This window comes from Hyperolius riggenbachi, chromosome 8, assembly GCF_040937935.1.
Source record: "Hyperolius riggenbachi isolate aHypRig1 chromosome 8, aHypRig1.pri, whole genome shotgun sequence".
NCBI classification, from domain to species: domain Eukaryota; kingdom Metazoa; phylum Chordata; class Amphibia; order Anura; family Hyperoliidae; genus Hyperolius; species Hyperolius riggenbachi.
Genome location: NC_090653.1, coordinates 171,443,983 through 171,462,747, shown reverse-complemented (window position 1 = coordinate 171,462,747; position 18,765 = coordinate 171,443,983).

Genomic DNA, 18,765 nt, shown 5'->3' with positions numbered 1-18,765 from the left:
CCTTGTAGGGGGTGCTTGTTTAGATAGCCTTCAGGTTTACCTTGCATGCATGCCCCAGCCCCATTCCCCTTCACCCCCCCCCCCCCACTACGGGATCGATTTTGGTGTTTGGATGGCAAGCTGCCAGTTCATCGCCCCCAGAGCGGGCACTACATAGTTGGGGGGGGCATCAGTCGACTTGAGGAGCTGTGGGGGGATTTGCTCAAATAAAGGGACCTCTACCCTAATACTGGTTATGGGGGCCCTTAGATTAATTTTGCCCTGGGGCCCCATCATCCCTAGTTCCGGCTCTGAGTGCAATACACAACATGAAATGCATTATGCCCTACTTATAATGCGTACGTCTTTACACACATAATTATGCTTAACACAGTTTAGCACATACACTACTTGATATCATAATTTATAATACAAACTATTGGCTTGATTCACTAAGACAAATAGCATGCCTTATCAAAGTTAGCACGCCTTATCAAAGTTAACACTCCTTTGATAAGGTGCGGTGGTCACCGGCTGGGCAAAGCTGGCGGAGTGGGGACCTGAGGGGCCGGGAATTCATTTTTGCTCAGCCAGTGGCCACCGCATGGGAAAGAGCCTAATAAAAACTCTATGCCTGTTTGACATCATGGAACATGTGAGTGAGCAATTTTAACATAATTTTTAGTAAATTGAAACACTTTTACACTATGGGAGGCCTTGTGCTTTACTTTGAGGTTCAATCTCTGTGAAAATACCGCTGTATAAGTGGAAAGTGGATCGTGATAGGCTGGGGATCGCCTGAAAGTATCCCAGAAGCGCTTATGACCCATCTTAACAGGGGGTCATTGGATAAGGATGAGTGCCCAGTCACACGGGTGTGGTGGCAGTGATTATAACCAAGGCTACTAGCAAGCTATTATTCCACTGAAAAGCTGGATAAAAGGACATATGATATGCACAGCAAAGTTTGGGTTAGGGCTTTAAACGATGATTAGGAGTTTAATGTAGATAAGAGGCAGGTGGCAGGCTGAGTTGAGTAAGATTGAAAATATGCCACATGGTTGGAAGGCCAAAGAGGAGGATGTAGTAGTCAAAATGATAATCACCACACCAGTTGAGTAATTATGTAAAACTGATACCACTTAGGATATAAAAAACAAACAGCAATTTTATCCATCAAAAAGATGAAATGATAATTACCAAGCTATGCCAAAATCCTCAATCCCCCCTAAAAAATCAAAGATAAAGAGCAGAACAGTCAGATTCCTGATCAGTAAAAACGGATACTATCAAGAATTTTAGTGGTATCACACATGAAGAATGGACAGATGCAGGATATATTTTTTAAAGGTAGATGACCAGAACATTCTGTACATTTATTAATGTTCTGTGTAGGATGAAAATGCCCTATGTCTGGTGTAACCGCGCACTGCTACAAAGCTTCTCTCTCACAATATTGTGAATAAGTGAAAGGAACTGTTAAAGAAAAACACTGTTAAACTTTGTTACTACGTGTTACCTGATGCTCCAGGAAGTTGTGACAAAGAATCCTTTGTTGTATACCTTTAGAAAGGTTAAATCTTATGTAAGCTTTTATTATTCAAGATTATTATTATAAGCGTATCATTATAATAAGTAATTGATGCTAATTTACTGTTTTAAGTTTTAAGAAATATCGTGCCAAACAAAAACTGGAAAAGGAAACTTGCTAATGAATAAATAGAGATATTTATGTGTGAATATTCACAGTACTATTTTTATAAATTATGTTAAAAATAATTTAGCATAATCTCAACAGTATCCTCTACATCTACACAGTATTCAGATAATAGAAGCTGCTACAAAATACAGATGTTGCTTCGAATCCCATAGTTTCCACCTGTCCAGACAATGCACAGAGGTTTGTGGATCTAACATGATTGCATCTCAACAACACACCCTGCACACACACATGCTATTATTACTTACTAGTTACCACCAGATTAAAATCTTATATACAATGAATGAACATAAAAGAAGGGCAACAATTGTTAATACATAGATACACTATTACTGCAAAGGCAGTTCATACATAAAAGTCCCATGATGGATCCTCTATTATGACCAGTGTGCTAGAGATAATGCACAGCAGAGTTGAAACTCTCAATAGTATTGTAATGAATAGCGGAGATGCCGCCGCGCGGTCTGGCGGTGGGGCGGCTGTCTTCGCGTTCAGACCGGCGGTTTCCACACAGCAACATGTGTCTGATTTGCCTGGGCCTTCTAGTGCACACGTGGAGAGCTACACGCGCGCGCCAGAAGACAGGACCTTTATGCCAGCAGGAGAGGTATCAGCTGATCAGGATGATCAGCTGATCCCAGCGGAACTCCTGATTGGTTGAGTGGCTGGGGTGGCGCTGCGGAGCGCTGTAGTATATATAGATCTTGCTTGTCAGTTGCTGGCTCTCTGCCGTTGCGAATACTTACGTGTGAGCACTCAGACCTCAGTCAGATCCTACAGTGTGTTAGAACCAGTTGGAACTGGGAATTCACACTTAGCCAGATTCCGCTCTTGATGTTTACTTTGTCATCACTGTGTTATACTTTAGATCAGTTCCAGGGTGTTGAGACCAAGGACCTCACACCCAAGTATAGGATTACTGTGTCATTACTGTGTTATACTTTAGACCAGTTCCAGGGTGTTGAGACCAAGGACCTCACACCCAAGCATAGGATACTGTGTTATTCTTTAGACTAGTTCCCGGGTGTCGAGACCAAGGACCTCACACCTCAGATTAGGATTGTGCTTGATATCTGTTATGACCTCTGGCTCAATTGACCTCTCTCTTGCCTTCTGATTCGGTACCTCTGCCTATCTGTCTACCAGTTGCCAACCTTGCCTGTCTCCGGTTACCGAATCAGCCTTCTGTCTCTGTACCTTATCTGCTCGTGTGTTGCCGACCTGGCCTGTCTGACCCTTCTGACTGTCACTCATCCCTCGAGTGATCAGATTGTCTGTACTACCCGTGACACTAATCCACCAGGTGTCAGTTAGCTGCAAGGACCTCCTGCTCTTTAGAGAGTCCTTCCTGCAGTTCAGCCAGTGGCCTCTACCCCATAGGAGTCCACTGGCTGCAGTACAGTCTGATTCCCAATCCATCTGGGAATCCTTGGCTGCAGTACAGTCTGATTTCAAGACCATCGGGGAATCACTGGCTGCAAGATTATTCTCTATCTCCTTCTCTTAAAAGAGATAGTTCCTGCATAGCCAGAGGCCACCTGCTCCTCAGGTGGCCACTGGCTGTTGTAGTATCTGTGTCTCACGCTCCACGGGAGATAGCCTTACAGTTGCACCAAGCACTTACACTTCATTAGGTATCCAGAGGTTAGTCATACTTGTATTATTGGTGATTCTGCAGATCATCCATAATCAGGTATACATCTGTATTCTTGGTGATACTGCAGATCATCAATAATCAGATACTCTCTGTGTGCTGACACCGATCGTTACAAGTATCTGGACAAACTTTTTGTCCTGTACAGCGCACACAATGTCAGTTTTACACCTTCACCAGCACCCTCTTGTCACAGACTCACCGAGTCTGGTGGACCACAATCACAATGGTCAAAGATAGCATATTGGGCATTCAGTAGGCTCCCCTCGCCACTCGATCAGACAACTTAGGCACTCCTTTTCTCTTCATATATCAGTCGTTCTATTTGTACCTCACAGTAAAAATAAAGATCATCACACAACTTTGTCTGATAAAAGCTAAAACTTATTAAAAATTGCACTCATCTTTTCGTACAAGGGTAAATGAGCATTGAGTTTGATCAGAGGGCTAACCCCTGCACAGTCTCCTGGTATGACCACCGAAGATCACTGCTCCACCGCTCCCTCTGTCTCCCCTCGTGTTTCCTGGTTGTAGTAACGCTGTCAGAGACTCCACGGAGATGGTGGTGTGGGAAAGGAAAGGGAGGATAGTGGAACCAGTACCAACAGCAGAATGTTATGAGAGGAGTAAGACGAATCTGGTGGCCCAGTGCATTGAACCAGTCCTACAGCAGTTCCCCAATGAGAAAAAAAGCTAGTACAACTGCAGTAATCATCAAGACAAGAAAGGACTCAACTACATCAGTACATGAAATAGTTACAGTACTGCCCATAATTATTAATACCCCTGGCAAATTTTGACTTAAAGTTACTTTTATTCAACCAGCAAGTCATTTTTTTTGGTAGGAAATGATAAAGGTGTCTCACAAAAGATAATACGATGATGTACAAGAGCCGTTATTGTGGGAAAAGATAAACATTTCTCAGCTTTTATTTACATTTGAGCAAAAAGTGTCCAGTCCAAAATTATTCATACACTTCACAAACTGTCACAGTCTGTGGGAAAATCCAAAGTTCTATATCATTCCAAATAGCCCAAGCTGTTCTAAAGCATCCTAATTACCCTATTCATTGAAAACAGCTGTTTTAATCAACTCAACAGGTGAAAAACAGAAGCTCTTTGCAGTTGGTTTGTGAACAGTCATGGCTAAGACAAAGGAGCTCAGTGAGGACCAGCGGCTGCGCATTGTGGCTGCTCACAAGTCAGGAAAGGGCTACAGGGCCATTTTTAAATGTTTTCAAGTTCCGGTGACTACAGTGTAAAGTATTATTACAAAATACAAGATGTTCCGCACTGTAGAAAATAGGGGGCGGAAGCCAAAAATGACACCTGTGCTGGCCAGGAAGATAGTGAGGAAGGTGAAAACAAATCCAGGGATCACCACCAAAGCCATCCTGGTGAATCTGGGCTCTGCTGGTGGCAATGTCTCAAAGCAGACAATGCAATGGACACTGCACACTGCTGGGTTCCACGGATGCAGACCAAGGAGGACGCCGCTTCTCCAGATAAGGCACACACAACCTTGCTTGGCCTTTGCAAATGCTCATCTGGACAAAGCAAAAGACTTCTTTTTGTCTGTGTTATGGTCAGATGAAACAAAAATGTAATTGTTTGCTCACAATGATGTTTCCTTAATTTGGCATAAAAAAGGAGAAGCCTTCAACCCAAACAACACCATCCCCACTGTCAAACATGGTGGTGGGAACCTAATGCTTTGGGGGTGTTGTTCAGCCAATGGACCAGGGAACCTAAACACAGTAAATGGCACCAGGAAAAAAGAGCAATACATGAGGATTCTCAATAACAACATCAAGCAGTCTGCAGAGAAACTTAGCCTTGGGCACCAGTGGACATTTCAGCGTGACAATGACCCAAAACACAAAGCAAAAGTAGTGAACAAATGGTTAGCAGACAACACTATTAACGTTTTGGAGTGACCCAGTCAGAGTCCCGATTTGAATCCAATTGAGAATCTGTGGAGGGAGCTAAAGATCAGGGTGATGGTAAGAAGACCCTTCAACCTGAAAGATTTGAAGCTCATTGCTAAAGATGAATGGGCAAAAAACCTGTGGAGATTAGCAAAAAGCTGGTCTGCAATTATAGAAAGCATTTGATTGATGTAACAGCCAATTAAGGCTTTTCTATTGATTATTGAGAAGGGTATGAATAATTTTGGAATGGACACTTTCTCCACAAATGTAAATAAAAGCTGAGATATTTTTTTTCTTTTACACAATAATTCCTCTTGTACTTCGTCTTATTATCTTTTGGGAGACACCTATGTCATTTCCCGTAAAAAAAATACTTGCTGGTTGAATAAAAGTACGTTTAAGTCAAAATTTGCCACGGATATGAATAATTATGGTCAGCACTGTACATAGTTACGTAGTTAGTTTGGTTAAAAAAGACACCCTTCCATCAAGTCCAACCAGAAAAAAAAACAATAATTAAAAATAAATAAATAACACCATCCTAAACCTGCACATATCTCAGGTGATCCAGTCCAGGGGAAGTCGAAAAACCTTACAAGGCCTGCGCCAATTAGCCTTAAAAAGGAAATATTCCTTTCCGACTCCAGATGGCAGTCAGATAAATCCCTGGATCAACTCTCCTGGGAATTACCTAATACTCATAGCCATGAATGACCTTCAATGAAAGGAAAGCATCCAAACTTTAAATGCAGACATAGTGTTTGCCATAACTACTTCTTGAAGTAAGATATTCCAGATTTTAATCACTCTCACTGTGAAGGACCCCTTTCTAAATAGATGGCAAAAACTTTTTTAATCCATAAGCATATTATGTTCCCTTGCCCATTGTACAACCCTAGGGACAAAAAGTTCATCTGACAAGCTTTTGTATTGCCCTCTGATGTATTTATACTGTATGTTAATCAGGTCACCTCTCAGTCACCTTTTTTTCCAAGCTAAATAAGTCCAGTTTGTCCATCTTTCTTGGTAAGTGAGCTCTTCCATGCCTCTGGTTAATTTAGTTTCCCATCTTTATACGCGAAAGTCAGAATATCCTTTCTCTAGTGTTTAATATGTTGAACAGATTCCACTTCATCAACAGGAATGACCCATCAAAATATTTGTCAACTAAGAGACATTCATTCTGGTAATTTTTGCAGAGAATTGACAATTGTGTGACTGTGTACCATGGCGAAAGATGACATAGGTGACAAAGAGTCAGAAGTCACCAATATAACAGGACATAATAGAAGGTCAGGAAATATCAGCAAGTCACTACTAGGTAAATGTTTGCAAACAACCAGTTCAGGTGAGACAACTCATGGCCAAATTCAGAGAAAATAGTGTCATGGGAAAAACAAAATGGATTTTTGACAGCTGCCATTTGCATGCTCAATTTCCTACTATATGCTGAGACTTTTGGATGGGGCTTCAGGGCAGAAGCTAGGAAACAGCGTTCTTCAGAGGATAAACAGATAGCAAAGATTTGTCCACATTACAATCACAGCTTGCTGGAGATAAAAGTAGACTCTGACATTACTAAATCACAGTATGTTTGTCCTTGTATATTTAATTTGGAAGCACCACACAGATCTTTGACGAAGAGAAAGACTGGTGGTTGTTCAGATCAGGATCCAGAGAAAGATGAACATACCCATTTGCAGGATAACTTCAGGAAGTTCAGAATAAATCATAGTCATAGTTTTTGGGATGTGGGAGGAAACCCAAGCAGCAATGGGGAGAACAAATAAACTCCATGCACATATTGTCCTTGCTGGAAACTAAACCTAGGGGCTGATGCACAAAGCTGTGGTAATATTGCTGTTCGCAGACAGTACACTGCAATATTGCCATTACTACTGACAGCAGTGTACCAAGAGTTGTGCTATTAGAGCAACCAGCGGTATTCGAGTAATGCCAGCGTTTCTATGGTAACAGCATTACTAACACACCTTACTGAAGCAACTCAAGTACCATGAGTTGAGAGGTACTCTAGTACCATAGTACCATGGGTCGCACTAATAATGTAATTTGTTTAGGCATTTGGACTATGGTTAGCTTTAGGCCGGTTTCCCAGTGTAGACTTGCAGTGCGTCGTATCATCCACATTGTAAAACGGAATGCCACATCGTAATACAAAAGTAATGTAACATTCACAGTGAAGCTGTTGCGGTCGGACACACTGCATGCAGTGCGTTGACCGCATATTGCCCCTGTTAACAGTACAATGAAGCATACTTTTCAATGACTGTATGCTTCACTATATGCAACGCAATGTACGGATAACATGCGGTGATGCTTTCCCGTTGTGTTACTGCTGTCACAGGGAATGCAACATCACTGTGAACATGGCCTAAGGCCCAAATCCAGACAAGTGTTTCAGTTTTTAATGGTGTAGAGATTGGTTAAAAAGTTTGAGGGGTTGATTGTTGACTGTGTTCTCGCTGGAATGATTTTTCCATCACTTCCTATACCTGAACCCCCCCTCCCCTGAAACCTTTTGGCTTTAATGAAAAGTGGTAGCCCTAGTGAAAGGAATTGAAGACAGCAGAACAAAAAAACTAGTTGTAGATTCTAATATTATCCTTCTGTACAAAAAATAAATAAGATCAAATAAATTGTCTCGCTGTCATTTAAGGAGATTCGCCCACTTCTGGTCTGGATAGGAGATTATGGGAGTGCTCACAAATGAAAACACAGGAAAGCAATACAAATGCAAAAGAGGGTTGTAATCCCTTTCCACACTGTGCAAAACTAGACCAAATATCTTTCCTGGAATAGGGCAATAATGTAAATAATTGGGTTAGCATATAGTATGCAGATATGCTGTTTGCTGATGCCTGTAAGACGACTCTAATGGAAGGCTGCATGTCCCTCTAAATACAGGCTCTCACTTACAGGCAATGGGAAAAAATGTTTTAAGTCTGTTCTAAAAGCCAAACAGAACTTAATACAGATGAAGGATCAAGTGTAGCGAATGCTTCAACGAATAAAAAAACCTTAAAGGGACTCCGAGCAGTGCAGAAACTATGGAAAGATGCATATCAATTTAAAGCTCTCTTTCTCCTCTTTCCAATGGTATATAAACCGCCACCCTACGCCTTTTAGTTTTCGCTATTTTCGCGATTGAAATTGCAGCGGACGCGATTTCGATCGCGAAAATAGAGAAAACTAAAAGGTGTAGGGCGATGATTTAGGTGTCGTCAGAAAGAGGAGAAAGATAGCTTTAAAATGATATCCATCTTTCCATAGTTACATTGTATTACACAGGGCGACTTTTTCTCAAAGTCAGCAGCTGCATTCAGCAGAATGACACCTAAATCGTCGCCCTACGCCTTTTAGTTTTCTCTATGTTCACGAAATCGAGGCCGCAGCAATTTCGATCGCGAAAATAGAGAAAACTAAAAGGTGTAGGGCGATGATTTAGGTGTCGTCAGAAAGAGGAGAAAGATAGCTTTAAAATGATATCCATCTTTCCATAGTTACATTGTATTACACAGGGCGACTTTTTCTCAAAGTCAGCAGCTGCATTCAGCAGAATGACACCTAAATCGTCGCCCTACGCCTTTTAGTTTTCTCTATTTTCGCGAAATCGAGGCCGCAGCAATTTCAATCGCGAAAATAGCGAAAACTAAAAGGCGTAGGGCGGCAGTTTATATATCATTGGAAAGAGGAGAAAGAGAACTTTAAAATGATATGCCTCTTTCCATAGTTTCTGCACTACTCGGAGTCCCTTTAAGGCCAGTTTCACTCTGCATATTTGCGGTTGCAATGTTGCCCAGAGGCCGCATCGCACTGCCGAAAACAGCCTTCGGGGATTACGTCATTAATACATCTGACGCTCACTTCCTTTGGCCAACCTGATGACGTGCGCGGAAATGTATTGCGCAAAACTTGCAGTGGTCGGTTTAAAACACACGCGTCGCCATAAACTTACATGATTTCCGGTCCACCGCATATCACCGCAAGTTGCCACAGGGGTCGCGAGGTAATGTAGGTTTGAGCTCGTTTTTGATTAGTTCCTCCTGCCGGGCCGTGTTGCACCACATCCAATGTAGCATGATATGCCCCATTGACTTACATTGCCCTAGCATTAAGCTGTGGTAAAATGTCGCACCGCACCTCCCAAGTGTGAAAGTCCGCTAAGAGTATTAAAAGGAGTATAAGAGCCTGATGTTTACCTCCTAGACATGGGGATGCAAGGAAAAAAAAAAGAATATAGAGTTTACCTACCAGCTGATGCCAGATAAGTGTAATTTCTGGTCGCTTACGTTTAGATGTTAAAAATAGGTCTAACTATAAGGGCCCGTTTCCACTATCGCGAATCCGCATGCGTTGCCCGCATGCGGATTCGCACAGTCAGTACAAGTGGATGGGACTGTTTCCACTTGTGCGTTTCCCCGCACGTTTTTCTGTGCAGAAAAAATCTGCAGGGTAGGGCCCTCAGAATTCGCCTGCGTGTGGAATGCAGGCGAATCGCACGCAATGTATTTAATAGGGAAATCGCATGCGTTTTCCCCATGCGTTTTTTGCCGCGATTTCGCATAGGTATTAATGTTAATTTACACAGGCAGTGACATGGTTACATTCGCATACAGCCTTACCTATGCGAAATCGCGGCAAAAAACGCATGCGGAATCGCACCTGCATGCGATTTGCCTGCGGTGATTCACCGGCGATTCCGCAACGCTATAGTGGAAACGGGCCCTTACAGTACAATACCCCACTCTATATACATACCATGAACATTAAAATAGAGTAATTGAAGGTAAATTAACCTTGGGAGAGCCATGGAACCCAAGCACGGCAGAGCCTACAAAAAGCCTAATAAGTTGGTATTCACCACTGTGAGTACTGCCGGTGATTTGTTCTGATTGAATGAGACTTCTGGTTAGCTTAGTTCTGGATAACCGGGACTCTACTGTATGTATATACAGTGGGTTGCAAAAGTATTCGGCCCCCTTGAAGTTTTCCACATTTTGCCATATTCCTGCCACAAACATGAATCAATTTTATTGGAATTCCGCATGAAAGACCAACACAAAGTGGTGTACACATGAGAAGTGGAATGAAAATCATTCATTTTTTACAAATAAATAACTGCAAAGTGGTGTGTGCATAATTATTCGGCCCCCTTTGATCTGAGTGCAGTCAGTTGCCTATAGACATTGCCTGATGAGTGCTAATGACTAAATAGAGTGCACCTGTGTGTAATCTAATGTCAGTACAAATACAGCTGCTCTGTGAGGGCCTCAGAGGTTGTCTAAGAGAATATTGGGAGCAACTACATCGTGAAGTCCAAAGAACACACAAGACCGGTCAGGGATCAAATTACTGAGAAATTTAAAGCAGGCTTAGGCTACAAAAAGATTTCCAAAGCCTTGAACATCCCACGGAGCACGTTCAAGCGATCATTCAGAAATGGAAGGAGTATGGCACAACTGTAAACCTACCAAGACAAGGCCATCCACCTAAACTCACAGGCCGAACAAGGAGAGCGCTGATCAGAAATGCAGTCAAGAGGCCCATTTTGACTCTGGACGAGCTGCAGAGATCTACAGCTCAGGTGGGAGACTCTGTCCATAGGACAACTATTAGTCATGCACTGTACAAAGTTGGCCTTTATGGAAGAGTGGCAAGAAGAAAGGCATTGTTAACAGAAAGCATAAGAAGTCCTGTTTGCAGTTTGCCAGAAGCCATGTGGGGGACACAGCAACCATGTGGAAGAAGGTGCTCTGTTCAGATGAGACCAAAATGGAACTTTTTGGCCAAAATGCAAAACGCTATGTGTGGTGGAAAACTAACACTGCACATCACTTTGAACACACCATCCCCACTGTCAAATATGGTGGTGGCAGCACCATGCCTGGGGGGGTGCATCTCTTCAGCAGGGATAGGGAAGCTGGTCAGAGTTGATGGGAAGATGGATGGAGCCAAATACAGGGCAAACTTGGAAGAAAACCTCTTGGAGACTGCAAAAGACTTGAGACTGGGGCGGCCTTTTACCTTCCAGCAGGACAATGACCCTAAACATAAAGCCAGAGCAACAATGGAATGGTTTAAAACAAAACATATCTATGTGTTAGAAGGGCCCAGTCAAAGTCCAGATCTAAATCCAATCGAGAATCTGTGGCAAGATCTAAAAAACTGCTCTTCACAAACGTTGTCCATCTAATCTGACTGAGCTGGTGCGGTTTTGCAAAGAAGAATGGGCAAGGATTTCAGTCTCTAGATGTGCAAAGCTGGTAGAGACATACCCTAAAAGACTGGCAGCTGTAATTGCAGCAAAAGGTGGTTCTACAAAGTATTGACTCACGGGGCTGAATAATTACGCACACCCCACTTTGTAGTTATTTATTTGTAAAAAATGTTTGGATTCGTATGATTTTCGATCCACTTCTCACATGTGCACCACTTTGTATTGGTCTTTCACGTGGAATTCCAATAAAATTGATTGATGTTTGTGGCAGTAATGTGACAAAATGTGGAAACCGTCAAAGGGGCCGAATACTTTTGCAACCCACTATATATATATATATATATATATATATATATATATATATATATATATATATATATATATATATATATATATATTTATTTATTTATTTATCCACCATGGGGAATAAACGCGTGCATGAAAAAAGGCCACAGTGAAAAAAGGGCCGGCTGGATAACGAAATGGCGCTGGTGGATAATGAAACCTTATAACGATAAGCACCGTTGTCAAACTTGGTTAACGATAAATACAGTTGTTAAAACAGACGGGAAACAACAACGAAAAGATATTAACGTTAAAAATAGTTACGTAATTCAACAATACAGCTTATCCAACCCTACTCTAACACACAACACTCCCCTGGTGGTGCCTAAAACTAACCACTCCCCTGGTGGCGCCTAACCCTAACCACCCCCTGGTGGTGCTTAACCCTAACCACCCCCCTGGTGTTGCCTAAAACTAACCGCCGTCCGGGTGGTGCCTAACCCTAACCACTCCCCCTGGTGTTGCCTAGCCCTAACCACTCACGCTGCAGAAACCACATAGAACTGATAATATCTTTGATAACATAAAATCTGTACATACAAACAAAATAATATGGTAAAAACTATAACATTACAAGCTTCTAAAATGATAACATACTTCAAAAACTTTAATGTTCTAATGCTGTTAAAGAAATTTATCGGGGAGTGGCCAGCAGGCAATGTGAGCGGACGTGTCTCGCAAAGCTCCCGGCTTGATCCTGGCTATTTGATCCTGGTAGGAGGCTTTAATCACCCGTTCATGCTTGCAGAAGGGGAAGCGGCAGAGATAACACGGATCCCGCTTGGAAGCACTGCGAGGTGAACATGATGAAGGGGAAGGGCAAGGAAGAGAAAGGCCCTGCTGAGACGCCGCGTAAGCAAGATGGTGCCGTCTCAAAACAAACACGCTCGCGTACAGCGAGCTCCTCAACCGAGGTAGTAACGACCAGGTTGGAGAAGTATGCCCACAAGGAAGTGAGGTCAGTAAAGGGCAGTACGTTTCTTTAGGTGGGACATTATGCCAAGAATTATTTTATTCTAAATGAGTTTTAATGGGAAAATAGGAAAAATGTGGGAAAAAATTAATTATTTTTCAGTTTTCGGGCCATTATAGTTTTTAAATAATGCTTGCTACTGTAATTAAAACCCACGAAATGTATTTGCCCTTTTGTCCCGGTTATAAAACCGTTTAAATTATGTCCCTATCACAATGTTTGGCGCCAATATTTTATTTGGAAATAAAGGTGCATTTTTTTCAGTTTTGCGTCCATCCCTAATTACAAGCCCATAATTTATAAAGTAACAGTGTTGTACCCTCCTGACATAAATATTTAAAAAGTTCAGTCCCTAAGGTAACTATATATGTATTTTTTTTAATTGTAAATTTTTTAATTTTTTTTTTAATTACAAAAAAAATGGGGAGTGTGGGAGGTAATGAGTTAATTTTTTGTGTATAACTAATTCATTTGTATGTGAAAAATGTTTAGGGTGTAGTTTTACTATTTGGCCACAAGATGGCACCAGTAACTTTTTGTTTAATGCGACCTCCAGACGCTTGGAGGAAGTAGTAGGAGGCTGGGTAAGTTGTTTTTTTTTCACAATGATCGCGCTGCTTAGCGGAAAAGCAGCGGATCATTGTGGGGCTTAGATCAACGGACGGGAATGGATTTTCCCGTTCATTGATCTCCGGGCGAGCGTTGGGTGGTGTGTTTACTCGCGGGAGTGCGCGCTAGAGCGAGCGGGAGCGCGAGCAGCGGCGGGAGCGCGGAAAGTACGGATTTCTCCGTCCCTGGGGGTTAAAGGATGGAAAAAGGGATGGAGAAATTCGTACGGGCGGGGGTAAACTGGTTAAAGGCAGAGCTGATTCTTATACGACAAGATATGTCCAACATCAGAAAAAGAACATCTGAGCTGGAATCAAGAGTAAGGCCCGGTTTACATTAGCGGTCGCCGTCCGGAATCGCCGTGCCGGAGCCGGACCGCATGCAGAACGGACGGAACGGACGCACGGCATAGCAATGAAAGCCTATGCGTCCGTTCACATGCGTCCGTTTCGTCCGGACCGGATCCGGACCGGATCCGGACTCCGGCATAAGACCCAACATGCGCTATTTTTTGGTCCGGCTCCTCCGGCAGCCGTATCCGGAGCGGAGCCGGACTGCACCATCCGGCCAATACAAACCAATGAGAACCGGAGAGCGCACAACACACTGGCTAAAAATCCGGATGTTCTACCCCACTTCCTATGCGTATTGAAGCGGCGATTTTGGATGGGGACACATGGGCAAGCATTTTGGAGTGGAGCAGCAGTGATTTTAAACGTGCTGGAGATGTTGGCAGTATGTCGGAGGTGGAGGTGAGTGCTAAACAGCGGAGGGCCTGATTCCACAGGTCCACCTTCTGCTGACCTCCCAGACCCCAACATTTTTATTCCTTTTCTACTATCTTTTGCCAAACGGATCCGGATCGCATCCTGATGAACACCTGATGCAAACTGACCGGATCCGGATCGGATCCGGATCAGAACCGTACGGTTCCGATCCGGATCCGGACCGGATCCGGTCAGGTCATCCGGTCCGTTTGGCAGAGAACCGCAAGTGTGAACGGGGCCTTAGTGGAAGACTCCCTGGCTCCAGCACTAAGGAACCTGAAAAGAGTGATCACGCATTCTATAGCCAATACAGACAAATCAGACGATATAGAAAATAGATTACGCAGAAATAATGTTAGGATCGTGGGCCTACCAGAAAAGGTGGAGAAATCAGAGCCTACTGCATTTATAGAGCAATGGCTCATAGAAATCTTCGGAAGAGATTCCTTCTCTAACCTTTATGCTATAGAAAAGGCACACCAAGTCCCAGCGCGACCCCCTAAACCAGGGGCTGCACCAAGACCGATACTAGCAAAGCTATTGCACTATCAGGACCGAGAAGCAATCCTGAAACATGCTCGTTTAAAGTGCAACATCAAGTATGGCGATTACAAAATCTCCTTTTACCCGGACTTTTTGGCAGAGAGCGAAGTTCTATGATGTAAAAAAAGTCTACAAAAGCTGCAGCTGCAGTATGCAATGTTGTACCCTGCTAAACTGAAAGTGTTGGCAATGAATGAAGCTCATTTTTTTCTTTCCCCAAAAGAGGGCATGAACTGGCTAGACCAAAATGAACAGCACCTGGCTAAAAAATCTACACTTGCAATAGAGGAAGCTTAACTGTCATAGTTGAATATAAGGTACTGCTTTTGATTTTTCTTGCTTCCATAATAGCAGAAGATAGAGAACTCTGTTACAACAAGCGTTCTCATTACCCGTCATTGACTATGATACCTTGGGATCAAGCGTATTACTCACCCTTTGGTAATTTGAATAAAAAAGGGGAAAGCCACCTAAACAGGATCACCATCCTGTCTTAACTTTAACGCTAAGCCACTGGGTTGGGAGTAGAGGAGATCACACCTCTTCTTCTGTGAGAAACGCTGCAATCCCCATTGGCAAACAAGGAGAACTCTGAGTATACACTTTAGTAGCACCACCAAACTAGCAATGTGATCCAGTGTTATATCCAAAAAAATTTAATTTCTCATATAGATATTCTGAGTGAGGATCATTATGTCAGTTAAGGTGTGCTTGCTACAATCTATGGTGGTAGGAGGAGGTAGTTATGTTTGTGTTGATACTGTTTGTTTTTTTTCCAAAGCAGCAACAACTGTTATTATCCTAATTGGGATGGCCATGGACATTGGCTGATGATTGTAACATGTGGGAAATATGGCTGAGGTAGTAGTGCTAAGCTGGAACGTGAAAGGTCTGTCTGATCCCATTAAGAGGCAATCCATCTTATCATTTCTACAAAAACAAGGTCCCTCAGTAATCTGTCTTCAGGAGACCCACCTAACTTTACAAACGATAAAATGGCTCTCTAAAAGATGGATATCTCAATCTTTCCATTCTACTCATACCTCATATTCGAGAGGAGTATATATCCTTATTCATGCCAAAATAGGGTTTTAATTGACAAAATCGCATATAGATAATGAAGGATGTTATGTGATACTTCATGGCAGTTTTAATGCTATGGAATGCGTAATAGTAGCTATATATATATTCCACCCCCCTTCTCACTTTCCAGCTTAAACAACATAATAGAACTGCTAAAAGACAAAGGGCCATATTCTATTGCTGAACTCGCCAGCGCCAAGCACTGGTGAGTTCTTAACTTGGGCGATGGGGGCATCGCCTAATCTAATTAAACTTTAGACCCCCCCAGGCGGAAAAGAACTTGCTTGGGCGATAAAATCGCCCAGCGTGTTCTTACCACGGAATCCAATTACCCTTATGTCTCCGGGAAGCTATGCTTCCTGGCAGACATGAGCGTTAGCTTAGACCTGCAAAAGCAGGTCTAAACTAGCTAACGCACGTCGTCGCCGCAGCATCTGGGGGTCTCCTTTAATAAGGAGACCCCCAGAGCTCCCCGTCGGGTCGCCACACAGTTTAGAAGCCCCCGCGCAGCTCTGCAAAGGCTCCAATGTCATACGTACCGTCGCCGATTACCCGCCGGCTCTCGCCGCAAAATCCGTCACGTAATTACAGTGTATCTAACACTGTAATTACTGTCCGCATAGAAGGAGCCCGTGCCCGGGCTCCTTCTATGCGGACAGTAATTACAGTGTTAGATACACTGTAATTACGTGATGAATTTTGCGGCGAGAGGCGGCGGGTGATTGGCGGCGGTACGTATGACAGGGGAGCCTTTGCAGAGCTGCGCGGGGGCTTCTAAACTGTGTGGCGACCCGACGGGGAGCTCTGGGGGTCTCCTTATTAAAGGAGACCCCCAGATGTTGTGGAGGAAGATGGCGGCGATGTTCAGCGGGCGAGTGCGCATGTGTGGGGAGTGAGGCCGTGGTGCTGATGGACAGCACCACAGCGTAAACCTCACTCCCCATCGCTCGGTAAAAGGGAGCATCGCTCAGGCTTTTGCCTGAGTAATGCTCCCTAACGATCGGCCATCGCGCAAAGGATATGGGCAATAGGATTTGCCGGTAATCCTCGCGCGATGGCAAGGTGATAAGTAGCTCGCATCTGCAAGCTACTTATCACCTTGAATAGGATATGGCTGTGAGGAAACGCGGAAAAGCCGCCGCAAGTACTCAGAGTGAGGCGGCTGTTTCCGCATCCAACATGGCGCACAACGCGGAGAAACCGCCACATGCCGCATGGGCAGAGCGGTGGAGTCCGCGTTGGATGCGGTAGATTGCGCGCATGACAATGTTAATGACAGTGTGGTTGGACGCAGGGAGGCCGCCGCTTGCTTGGAGAGCAGCGCGGCGGGTCCCGCGCCCGAGTCAGCAGATACATTGCAAAACATGTCTGGTGTGGCTGGGACTGATAGTCCACACAGGTTCAGAAGGACGCGCGCGCGCGCTGAGAGGCAGAGTTTATATGACAGCCAGAGGAGAGTCAGCTGACCAAGCTGGTCAGCTGACATTTTCACCAGTTCTCATTGGTCCAGCACTTAAGGGTGGCGCTGGAGAGCGCTATAGTATATATACTGGGTGCTGGCCATTTCTCTGGTATCTGGCGTAGCGATCACTACGTGGTAGCACTCAAACCTTGTCAGTATCTGTGTTCTAGATCAGTTTCCAAAGGTGTTGATGATCACGGAGCTCACACCTTAGCTTAGGAATATTGTATTATATTATTTGTTATGACCTTCTGCCTGCCTGACCATTCCTCTGATCTCTGATTCTGTACCTTGCTATTCTGATAGCCTGTTGCCAAACTCTGCTCGTTCCTGGACTCTGAATCTGCCTCCTGATTCTGTACCTTGCTATTCTGATACTCCGTTGCCAAACTCTGCCTGTCCATTGGATTACGTATCTGTCTCCTGAATCTGTACCTTATCTGTCTGTGTGTTAACGACCTGGCTTGCCCGACCTCGAGAACTGGCCTTGCTGTTAGAGGCAGTTCCCAGACCTGTTAGTGACACCCTCACTGGTGTCACTCACTCTCTGTCCTTCCTACTCTCAGCCTAGCTCCTCCCTCGGGAGAGTCTAGGCTAACGGAAGGAACGTACTTCTGTGCAGTATTCCTTACTGCTTCTGTACCTACTTCTGAGGTACAGTCCTCAAAGTATTACTGTCGCACCTAACACTCTCATATCTCAGGTGTCCAGAGGTTAGTAGATATATCTGATTATCGGTGATACTGCAGATCATCAATAATCGGGTATATTCTGCATTCTCGGTGATACTGCAGATCACCGGTAATCAGACCCTCTCTGTGTTACACCGATCGTTACAATGGCCCAAAATGTCTATACCATGCTTTGGATTGGGGATTATAACATGATTTTGAATCAAAAATTGGACAGATTTAGATCGAGCCTGCAGGAAAGTCAATATTCAACTCTGGCAAGATTATTTGGGGAACTTAACTTAGTGGACCAGTGGCGGAAAAGCCATCCTAATGATATGGTATATTCTTGTTATAGCAGGACACACATCTCTCTCTCAGGAATTGATCTAGCTATCGGTAACTCTGAGATTCTACCTTATGTAGACAAAACTGAATATTTGGTACGAGCAATTTCTGATCATTCCCCTCTAAGGGTTTGCCTTAAAAACCTGCAATATAGCTCCAAACTGAAGTTACCATGGAAACTGAACCCTTACTGGCTATCATTGATTAATACGCACTCGGAAATTATTCAAAAATTTAATATTTTTTTCCAATTTAGCAATGATCCCTCTAATCGAACACTAATGTGGGAAACAATGAAAGCTTTTTTGAGAGGCGTGTTTATTATGGAACTTAATAAGATCAAATTCTAGGGAGAGACATGAATCCTGCATCAGAAAGGTAATGGAATCAGAGACAGCCTTTGTGGCAAACCCAACGGAGGTCCAAAAAGTAATTTGGCTTC